This window comes from Trichosurus vulpecula, chromosome 1, assembly GCF_011100635.1.
Source record: "Trichosurus vulpecula isolate mTriVul1 chromosome 1, mTriVul1.pri, whole genome shotgun sequence".
NCBI classification, from domain to species: domain Eukaryota; kingdom Metazoa; phylum Chordata; class Mammalia; order Diprotodontia; family Phalangeridae; genus Trichosurus; species Trichosurus vulpecula.
In genome coordinates, this window is record NC_050573.1 from 96081236 (window position 1) to 96093507 (window position 12272).

A 12272-nucleotide genomic window follows, 5' to 3' on the forward strand; every position below is an offset into this window, starting at 1 on the left:
CCAGATGTCATCTAAGGTACTGAAGTGATGCTTCATTTTTTTGTGGAGGTAGCTTAAGGAATAGGAAGGCAATAGCCATGAAACACAGGATCTAGGAAAATATACCTAGCAACAAGGGCCTTAAGTTTTTGCCTAGTGATGGAACACTAACCAGACGTGAGCATAATTAAGGGTGGAGAGGGCCATTAGAGACAGGCCGATAGCCAGACAATGAATCTTTTGGCCACAGCAACTCATGAAATTGTCTATTAATATGTAGAGGGGTTTTGAGCTGTGACAATAGAGGAAGCAATCACATCAATAAAATCATGCTCTGTTAAAGTCCTGAGGAGACATTTCAAAAATTCACTGCCACATAAGCCTGTCCACTGTTATCGGAAATATCCAAATAAGCTGTTTAGATGAGTTTGGAATGGAGACAACATAAGAAAGTCAGGTCTTCTAAGAGAGTCAGTTGTGTGGCATACCAAGTACTAGCTGCCAAGAGAACAAGAATTGTGATGCAGTGAAAAGCCCCTGGGCTTGACTTCAGAAAACCTAGGTTCAGATTTTGGCTCTAGCTCCTACTAGCTGTTTGTCCTCGGCTCAGTAACCTCCCTGATTTAGGGTTCAATTTCCTCATGTAAAATGAGACGATTATATAGAATGATATCTAAATTATTCTTTAATATTGGGGATACTGTGAGGTATACAACTGAAGTAACAAGTATGGCTCTGCTCTTGAAGGGAAAGCTTTATTTTAGCTCTTTGTTTAGCTCAAACAAATTAGAAAAAAACTGACTAATGAAAATTCATCTGCTATTCATAAAGACCTCGTGAATAAGAAGTTTAATTGTCATTCTCTACCCCAGTGTACATAAGAGGTGTGTATGTGTTTGTCTTTGTTTCTCAAACAGGACCATGACATCAGGGAAATCATGTTATGACTTGATTTGGGTGAGGGAGGGCTGTGCAAGGTCACCAGCCTCACTTTCTCCTGCAGAGCCATCTGGGTCCAGTGGCCTTATATTCACCAGGGAGACTGGAGATGGCCCAGGATGCATTGTAAGACCCTGGCCCTTTCAGGCTCAGATCTTTTCAGCTTCTCACTTTGAGTAAGCAATGCCCATTCAGTGAATAGTCCTCTTTAAGAAGAGAATTTGGGGAGGTAATTGGGGTTAGGTGACATGCCCAGGGTCACATAGCTAGTAAGTGTCAAGTATCTGAGGCCGGATTTGAACTCAGGTCCTCCTGACTCCAGGGCTGGTGCTCTACTCACTGTGCCACCTAGCTGCCCCTACATAAGAGGAAATTGAATCTTAGAAGGAGGAAATATGTTGTCCAAAGTCACACCCCTTGCTGGCACTGGGCCACAAATCTCCTGACCAAATATCCAGTGTATATTCCATCATACTACATTAACTCCTACGTGATGATCCATTGTTAAAACTGTTGGCTTACAAGAATTCAAAGGAAAGGAAAGACAGCACATATTTTCACTCCAACTAACCAGATAATTACCTCACTACACAGCTGTAGTGATATAGGCCAAAGATATTTATAAAATGTTATTTGCATATCTCGAAAGGACCTTTTCTGTCCCAGTGAAACCCCTATGTCCTTTGTCCTGCTTTGCCTCCAGAAACAAAACCTATGTGTAAAGTTGCAAACCCAAGGCTAATTTTAGGAATCAATTCACAGACATAGGATTGAAAGGGGCCTCAGAACATAGAATGTTGGAGCTCAAAGGGACCTTACATCGGAATACTAGAATGAAGAAATTGAATTTTAGAGTTAGAAGGGACAGCAGAGATCTAATAATTCAATGCATCTGATGCAGGAAGAAAGTGAGGCCCTCTTAGAGGGGTTGAGTGGTTGGCTAAAGGTCACATGGTGAATTAGTTAGAATCTGGGATTCTATGATGTTACCTTTGTAGAACACTGTCCTTTATCAAGGACCCAACTGGAGCTGAATATAAGAACAATATTGTGTACCTCCCTTCATGTCATGCTCTTCTAAACAGTAGCTGGTGTCTTTACAACCTTTCTAACTAATACACATAGAATTAATGTCTTGCTTGAGCAATTGGGAAAGTACTCAGCGGTGGGGATCCTGTGGCCTTCTAGGTCCTTGGGTGCAGCCTTTTCACTATGTCCAAGTTTTACAGAAAAAAATCTTTTCATTAAGGGGATTTGTTCTGTGAAGTTTGGATTCAGTCAAAGGGCTGCACTTGAGGACCTAAAGGGCCACATGTGGCCTTGAGGACACAGGCTCCCCATACCTGGTACAGGTTCTCTGAGAAATCTAGGACCACAAAGAACTTTTACTAATTACCTGTCATCAAAGCATTTCCATTGTTCCAGTTTCCATTATTAAATGCTGAATAGACCCTTCTATTTTTAACTAGGCTTGTGCTAAACTCTCATTGGGCTCTCATAGTTGTGTTCATCCTTCATTTTCGAAGAGGACCATGGCATCAGGGAAATGATGACATGACTTGCAGTTGACTTTTATTTGAGTGAGGGAGAGCTGTGCAAGGTCACCAGCCTCAATTTCTCATCCCGATCCATTTGGATCCAGTGACCAGGTATTCATCAGGATGACTGGAGATGACCCAGTATGCAATGGGAGACCCTGGCCCTGTTAGGGTAAGGCCTTTTCATATACTCACCTAGAGTAAGGTGACACCCATTCAGTGAATAGGCCTCTTTAAGAAGTGAGTCAAGGGATGACACCTTTAATTAGGAAAAAGAAAAAAAAAATCAAGGAGGGAGGGGAAGACCCTCAGGGTTGCTGTTCCAAAGAGAAACAGTTACCACTGGTATTCACTCTAAGCCAGGAGGGCCCAGCTAGACAGTATAGTGGATAGAACCCCAGGTCTGGAGGCAGGAAGACCTGAGTTCAAATCTGACTTCAGAGACTTACTAGCTGTATGACTCTGAGCAAGTTACTTAACTCTGTTTGCTTCAGTTTCCTCTTCTGTAAAATGAGCTGGAGAAGGAAATGGCAAACTACTCCAACTATCTTTGCCAAGAAAACCCTTGTTTTGTGGGGTCACAAAGAGTAGGGCATGACTGAAATGACTTGAACAAGCATTCCTATCAGAGGACAGATTTCCTTAATGAATACATGAACAGAAAAGCATTTATTAAACATTAAACAAACTACTCCAACTATCTTTGCCAAGAAAACCCCTGTTTTGTGGGGTCACAAAGAGTAGGGCATGACTGAAATGACTTGAACAAGCATTCCTATCAGAGGACAGATTTCCTTAATGAATACATGAACAGAAAAGCATTTATTAAACATTAAACAAACTACTCCAACTATCTTTGCCAAGAAAACCCCTGTTTTGTGGGGTTACAAAGAGTAGGACATGACTGAAATGACTTGAACAAGCATTCCTATCAGAGGACATATTTCCTTAATGAATGAATGAACAGAAAAGCATTTATTAAACATTTACTGTGTACCAAGTACCATGCTAAGAAGTCAGGACACAATTAATTACAAAAGTAAAAAGTAGTCTCTGCCCTCCAGGAATTTTCATTCTAATTGTAGAGACAATACAAAAAGGGGTCAGGTAATCAAAGAAGGACCCACTATGAAGAGCCACTATGGTTCTTCCAGTGAATGCCAGATGACTACATTTTGATTAAATCAGGAAAGGGATTCCTATTCAGGAATATACTGCGGTATATGGAGTTTACAGATAGAGATAAGATGTAGTAGAACGGAAAGAACATCAGACTGGTATTTGTAGGATTTTGGTTCAAATGCTGATTTCTTCATTTTGCAGGAAGGAAACTGAGGCCTAAAAACTTGATAACATACATAAAGTGCTTTATAAACCTTAATGTGTTGCTGTTCAGTCATTTTTCAGTGGTGTCTGACTCTTCACGACCCCATTTGGGGTTTTCTTGACAAAGTTAGTGGAATGATTTGCTGTTTCCTTCTCCAGCCCATTTTACAGATAAGGGAACTGAGGCAAACAGGGTCAAGTGACTTTGACCAGAGTCCCACAGCTTGTTAGTGTCTGAGGCCAGATTTGAACTCAGAAAGATAAGTCTTCCTGACTGCGGGCCCAGCCTCAATCTATTGCACCACCTGGCTGCTCTTTAAAGTACTACAAATGTATGTGTATATGTATATGCATATGCATATGCATATGTATGTGTATGCATATATGTATGTGTATATGTATATGCATATACACACATACACACACATACATACACATGTACACATATACATACACACACACACACACACACACACACACACACACATATATATTCCAAATGCCCTTCCTCCAGGTCACAGAGCCACAAGTTAGTGGTGTCACTTGCATTCAACCCTAAGTCTGCTGATTGATGTGCCTCCCCCCCAATACATTCTACACTACTTGTATTCACATTGAGTACATGACCATCAGGCCACCTCCCCTTCATGCCAACCCACTCTAAGGTGCACTAAGAGAATCAGGACATTTCAAATATGCTGCCTCAAATCAGATAAGAAGCTTCAAATGCCACCTGTACCTCACAAAAATTACATTTAGCTCAATTAAGTGAAGTGGACTCTCAAGTAGGGTCATGTGTTTCCTGGAAGCTGCCTGATTAAACCAAGTTTTTAAAAGGTGGGGGTGGGGGGCAGGAAAGAAGATGTACTAGGCTCTCCCTGAGCCATAATGAGGGAACATCAACAGGATGCTATTCTAGACAGTACAAAACTGGCTACTCTCCTGGAGCCCTGATTTTTGAGTCCTTGTAGCATCTTGCAAGCATCATCCCTGATTACAGGGTTTATGGTAATCTGGGTGATGAAGGAAGCAACAAATAGCATGGTCTCAGCTGGGAGATTGGGGAGGAGGGGTAGGAGGGGGAAGGGGCTGACACAGGCTTTCCAGAGACAAGCCCTGATTCAAGAATTGCTCCATCCCCAGGGGATTTATAGATATTAATATTTTGTGTTGTTTTTGTTGTCTTTCCTATCTCCCCATCCCTCTGCCCCTTGCCAATCTCTCCGTTCGCTGTGACTAACACAATCCTTACCTGACAAAAAGATGTTGTCATTGCAAAAATGGTCATGGAATTTAGAAGCTGAGATAAACCTTAGAGATCATCCGACCCAGTCCTATTGTTTCTAGATGAGGAAGGAGGGTTCCAAAGTGTTATAGGATCACAGATTTCAAGCTTTAAAAGTCATTGAGTTCAGCCTCCTCATTTCCCAAAAGCAGAAAATGATTTAGGGATTTCGCAGGTAGTGACTATCAGGGGCAGGGTTTGCACCCAGGTCCTTCTTCTGACTCCAGAGACAGTGCTCTTTCCAAGGAGGTGACTAAAATCAGAGAGTCAGTAGAGCTGAAATTCTAACCCAGCTTGAACAATGAGGCCACAGTGCTATTTTATTTGTAAAATAAAAGGAGTGAGGGGTGGATGATGGGGAATGCTGCTAGATTGCATATGGACCAAATTCCTCTCTTGAGAAGGGTAGAATTTTTCTGTGAAGGTATCCTCTGCCAGAAGCCTCTGAAGCATCTATCCATATCCTAACTGATTTTTAATTCCTTTGATGAAATGAAGCATATTTCTAACAGATGTCTAAGGTGGTCTGTGCATTCTCCCAACAGAATGGTACAAGCAGAGCCTGGCAATGGGGCTTTATATATACTTTCCCTTTCATTCTAACTACTTTTTTGGCTCTAGCATGAACACCTTCCAAAGCTATGCTCTTTACTAATTATCCATTACTTTGGTAATTATCTGTATACTCTACTATATGTTATCTGTATTCTATAATATACTATACAGATATTTGGTAAATGTATATTTTTCTTAACACTCCTGCTGAGTAAAGTGAGCAGAAACAAGGTAACAATTTATTTTATAAGAACATTATAAAAAACAACACATCTAAATTTATTTTCAATTGCCCCTTTCCCTCATGCTTCTAAACCCCAAGCATCTCATCCTTCGGCTTTCACTCATCTGAGTTAAAATGTGCCCTGATAAAGACCCCTTGCTTTATGGATTATAGCCTTTTTTGTGATAGCATCTTAGTTTCTGAGAAAATGGAGTTATTAACTAATAAAGGGAAATATGCTAGGAACTGGGAATAGACACTTGGGCTGATGGTCATAACTTCTATTACACAACTTAAGGGGTTATTGTGAGTATCAAATAGATGAAGTACGTAAAGTGGTCTGCTAGCTTTTAAGTCTTACGCAATATCAACTACTGTTAGTACTATGACTGGGAGCGTCTGTGTCTTAGGGAGGAGTAGAACAGAATACAGATTCAAAGTAGGAAATGCAGGCTGTTAGTAAATGAGGTTAGACTAACTGACGGAGTTTGGATATTTAACACAACAGGAGACAGATAGCCTTGTCATACTCCCATAGCAAAACGTCACTAATAAAAGATTGGCAGGGTTAATTCTTTCCAGAGCCAATGATATGATTGCTAACTCTGGTCTTTTGAAGTGTGAGAATCTATGAAGTATTTTGCCCAAGACGTGCTTTGGCACCTTGTTGATGAGAGCCATGCTTGGATTCTCAGTCTTCCAACCTTTGAGCCAGGAGAATTAGGGGTTATTGAACAGATCATCCAGGTTTCTCTTCCTGCTGTGGCACAGCTCCTCAAATAAAGACCAAGATTTCAGATTCCTGAATTCTAGGCTTCCATGTTTGCTATGTGGTTATCCTCCTCAAGGTTTCCTTCAAATGTGCTTTTATAACCTCTAACACAGTCTAGCTTTTAATCCTAAAGGCCTTTGTTAACTACAGTTAACTGCAAAACTAAGTGGCCTTTGTCTTTGCTCATTCCCTTCAAGTCCCTCCACCCATTTCTCTCCTTGTTCAATATCTCCTCCTAATACCTTTACCTCTTTATTTAGTAGGAAAAAGTAGAGAATCAGAAAATCTTGGTTTTGAGACAGCTTTTTCTCTGTCACCTTGAGTAAGATATATGATCATTCTGAGTCTTGATATCTTCACATTTCAAATGGATTTTTAAAAAATTCCTTAATTATTTGTGAGGAGTACATTATGGGACATATGATCCCTAAGACCTGCTGATGCAGTGATGGACTGAGTAGATGTCATTTAAGGACTAGTCTATCTAAGTTTGGAGAAACTCATCCCCATATTCGGGGCACAGCAAGTATGGAAGAATGTTACAGAGTCATTGAGGGTTCGGGATCTACATGAATAGAGGCAGTGGCCCCACCACTGAACTCCTACATTCTTCAAGTATTTGAGGAAAGATTACTATAACCCCTAAGGTGTTGTCCAGCCCTTAGGAGAAACATTTTTAGAGGTAATAAGAATGGCTCAAATGAAGAGTGCACAGAAATTGCTTTGCAAACTTTTAACACTCTATATAAATGTCACTTATTAATTAAAATGATAACCAAGACATTACATATAAAATTAGGTATATAAAGCTCTTTGTGTGATGAATCTTCTATATAAATGTCAGTTATTAATAAAATAGAATAAATGATATTTATATAGCTGCATGAAGTTTGCAAAGCACTTTATAGTTATTATCCCATTTGAGCTGCACAAAAATTTTGTGTGAAGTGTGTACTGTAGGCATTGTCTCTATTTTACACTTTAGGAAACTGAGTTTCAGAGAGTATAAATGGCTAATCCATGTGCTGAAATCTAGTATGTTTCAGAGACGATGTCTGAATAGTTATTTCTATCTGCTTTACAAGATTTTGTGTGGATTATCAGTACTTAGTTTATAGTGATTATATTTTATAAAAAAATTAATTCATGATACATGTGAAATGCTTGACAACTATAAAGTTCTATAATACCTTAGTACCTAAACTTCTAGTGTAGTGCTCCTTTCTCTACCTTGAACTTCCTATCCTTGTCCTGAGTGAAGGAGCAATATGACCTGAACTTATTTCTTGGCATATTTAGCTATGAATTGCTGTATTTCTATATTTTTCATGGACTTAGTCACCACCCTAGTTCAGGATCTGATTACCCCTTACCAGGCCTGCTAGGATACTTTCATAAGTAGTCTTTCTGCCAGGTCATCATCTTTCTGCAGAGCTCCAAACATATGCTTGAAAACATCCAATACATTTCCTCTGCCTACATGATGAAATTTTGATTCCCTAGCCTGACTTTCATGGCCTTTCACAATAGAACTACAACAAACTTTCCCAGACTCATCCCAAAGAATCACCTTTCCCATACTCTGTGACATTATCAAACTGCCTGAACATAGTTAAATAAATAACTAAATAAATGGAAAAAACATTTAAAAAGCATTTGCTATGTGCCAATAATTATATTACCATCTAGGCAAACAAATACAAAAGCAAAGACTGAGAAGACCCTCTGGAGCATGGTCACTGTTCCAGGTAGTAAGTATACTGTAGAGGAAATTGACAGGGATTCACATGACTGGAACCAACTTAGCTGTAATGAGCTATGGGAGGCACTTGACCATTTTCTTGAAAAGTTCCAGACTGACAATATCCCTTCTGAAACCAGGCAGCTAAGAACTCCAGATGAGGTCAGAACAGGTTAGAATATAGTGGGACCTTCACGTTCCTCAATTTTCTTGTTCAGTCATTTTCAGTCTTGTCTGTCTTTGTGACCCCATTTGGGGTTTTCTTGGCAAAGATACTGGAGTGGTTTGCCATTTCCTTCTACAGCTCATTTTACAGATGAGGAAACTGAGGCAAACAGGATTAAATGACTTTCCCAGGGTAACAAAGCTAGTAAGTGTCTGAGGCTGGATTTGAACATGAAAAATTGAGTTTTCCTGACTTCAGGCCCAGCACTCTATCCATTGTGATATCTGTGATCTTATCAAGGTGGGTATTCCTCTCAACAATATAGGGTGCAACACCCTCATGCTTTCTTGTCCTACATAGTCTTGTCTATGATCTTCCAGAATTTAGAATAGTGCCTGGCACATAGTAGGCACTTAATAAATGTTTATTGACTGATGGATTGACTGTTTCAATTTTGGGAAGTCTTTCAGTCTTTTGACATTAAGCAGTTTCCACTGGCAGTGTATCAGTTTATCTCTTGTGCTCCTAACAGGGTTGGTCTATTGTTTTTAATTCTTTTTATGATCAGGCTGTCAAACATTATCAGGCATTTGCTATGTGCCAATAATTATATTATCATCTAGGCAAACAAATACAAAAGTAAAGACTGAAAAGGTTAATTTCTCCCTCTGGAGCATGGTCTCTGGTTGGGAGAAGAGAGTTGGAGGATTGGGGGCCAGGGATAGGCAATGCCATCAGATATTTCTATGACAATCTCCCATGCAATTGTTGGCTGGTCATTTTCTTATAGCCTAATCATGACTACCAGGTGCCTCTATATACTCTATGCATGACATTAAGCTTGACTTTTTTTTGAGAGATCACTGTGGTATTCCATGACTTATAGAGTTCCATGACTTATAAAGTATCCTGAGAGAGGTATTGTCATCCTGCTGCTATTCTGGATAGTAGGCAATACTTAATATAGCCTAAAATCACATTAGTGTTTTCTGGCTGAGTTTTGTTTGCTGAATTATATTGTCTTGACAATCCGCTAAAACCTCTGGTGCTGCCTGGCCTTTGCCCCTCTCCCACTACCCAAAACACAACTAGCCATTCTTCCTATATCTTGAACTTGTGAAGTTGATTTTCTGAATCCATTGATCCATATTAGGCTTCATCTCATTAAATTTGAGCCATCATAACATTGTGTTGAGCTCCTTCAGTTTCTGACTCTGTCCTTCAGAATGTTAGTTATCCTCCGGACATCATGTTATATGAAAACATGATAATCATACTAGTTCTGCCTTCCTCAAAGTCATTAATGAAAACATGACAATCATGGAGCCAATGACTAATCCCTTGATCACTCCACTAGATGCCTCCTTCCAAGGTAACATCGAACCATTAGAGACTCTCTTTTGATCCAATCATTCACTGAGACTTAAATCTAACTAATGACACACATTTTGTAATGCAGTTATTTGTATACATCAATCAACAAGTAATTAAATATTAACTACCTGATGGAGTGCTTGGGTGCTTGTGCTTGGACCCTAATTCTAACATCACATTTCTCCTTAGCCTCTGCTTGGGTACTTGTGCCTGGACCCAAGTCCCAAAATCACACCCAGTTCTAAAATCACATCTCTCTCTAGCCTCAAAACACTGTCCCTAGCAGTTTCTCTCTAGCAAAACAGGACAGCATGCCTTAGCAAAATGCCTATCTCTCCTCCTGATACAGCTCCATCTATAGAATGTATTAGTTTGGACTCCCTGTATATGTGCTGAACTGGCTGTATACTGGATCATAGAGATATTCACTACTCACTGGCCTATCATATGCATGCTAGACCTAGACAAATGTATACTCCCTTACATTCATCTTGTCTAATAAGACTTTGGTGGAAGCAGCCTGGATATTTCCAGTCAGCCCTGATCATTAGTTTACTTAGTAATGTTTCAACTACCCTCTCTAGGAATGCCAGTCTTGGGGTTCCTGTACCTTATCTCCCCAACCCTCAACATACCTACTATGTACCTGGTATAGAAGTTGGCTTGAAAACTTTATTCAAAGCTCACAGAGTCTAGTGGAAGAAAAAGGAAATTAAACAAAATCTCATCTAATTCCATAATTTTCCTAATGTTCTATAATCATATCTGTTCAGGAAGTAATTATTGAATAATAGTTCATACATAATAAATTTGATAGGTAAGGCAATGTGCATTAAGAAACATTTTTTCTTTATAAAATTAGTAATTCCTTCAACAAACATTTAAGCAAGGGAAGAGAACAAATATTTAACCAGGGTGTGTTATGTGCCAGGCAGTGTGCTAAGCTACAAATTTATCATTTGATCTTCACAACTTCTTTGGAGGTAGGTACTATTATTATTCCCTTTTTAATTGCCCTTAGTATGGGCTGGGAACTGTGCTAAGTGCTTGGAATATAAATACAAGTAATAAAATGACAGTCCTTACCCTCAAGGAGCTTATATTCTAATAGGTAAGACAATATGTTAGCTATTCTCAGTAATACAATGATCCAAGAAAATCCCAAAAGACCAATGATGAAGCATACTATCCCCCTCCTGAGAAATGAACTGATATTGATTGAATACAGGCTGAAGCATACTATTTTTCACTTTCTTTCTTTAACTTTTTTTCTTTTATTTACCTTCTTGTGCAAAATGACTAATATGGAAATGTTTTAAATAATTGCACATTTTTATAACCTACATCTGATTTCTTATCGTCTCAAAGAGGAGGGAGGGGAGAGATGGCAGAGGGATAGAACTTGGAACTCAAAACTTTAAACAATTTTTTTAATTGAAAAAAAATTAAAGAAAACTATCCATTTAAAAAAGGTGAAAATGGTGTGTGTTGCGGGTGGGGGCGGGGCAGGGAGTGAGGGCAGGAGAGAGGTACCAGGGGCAGGGACATGATAGAGTAAACCAGACTAGTGCAGCCTAGTGGGAAACGAAGATGTGGCTAGCCGGGGAATCTTCCTTAAATGGAAGTTCTCACAGGCTCCCTCTACTCTCTAATCAGAAGGAGGACACTCAGATAATAATTACTTACATGTGTGAGTTCAAGATCTTAAGTGATCCTCCACATGAAATTATTTCTGGGGAAAGATGGGGAAAAGTAGGGGACTATAGGTGTTTAAAACTGCAATATTCTCAGACTTATTTGATATGTTGGTTAGTTTGCTGAACTATTTTCCCTCCCTTTTTATTTTTATTTTGCTAAATGTCTGCTTTCTGAAAAAGAGGATAGATACTCAGGGAAATGCAGGTGATGTAAAAACAAAAGACATCATTAAATGTATTTAAAAATAAAAGACTCTACTTCTTGCAATGTTTTGTAGAAAGTATTATGTCAAATACCAAAACGAATTATAAGGCATCCTTCCTGTCCTCAATGAATTTACTCTTGCATGAGTGAGGATATGAACTCAATTATTATAATATATCTTAGAATGTGATAAGCACCTCACTCTAAGTCAAACCTACTTAATAATTAAAAAGAATTAAAAGTAGAATGGACTGCCATGGGACATAAATGGTTCCCCCCGCCCCACCTAGAAATCTTTAGGTAAAGTAAAGATGATTATTTGTTGTTTTTTCCCCCTAAGGACATTTTTGTACATGTTCCTTGAGATAATGACAGAGTTCTTTGTACTTATCTATTTTTTCTCTCTCCCAGTGTCTAGTACAGTACTCTGTACACAGGAGCTACTAAAAAAAAGTTTGTGCAATTTAAAAGT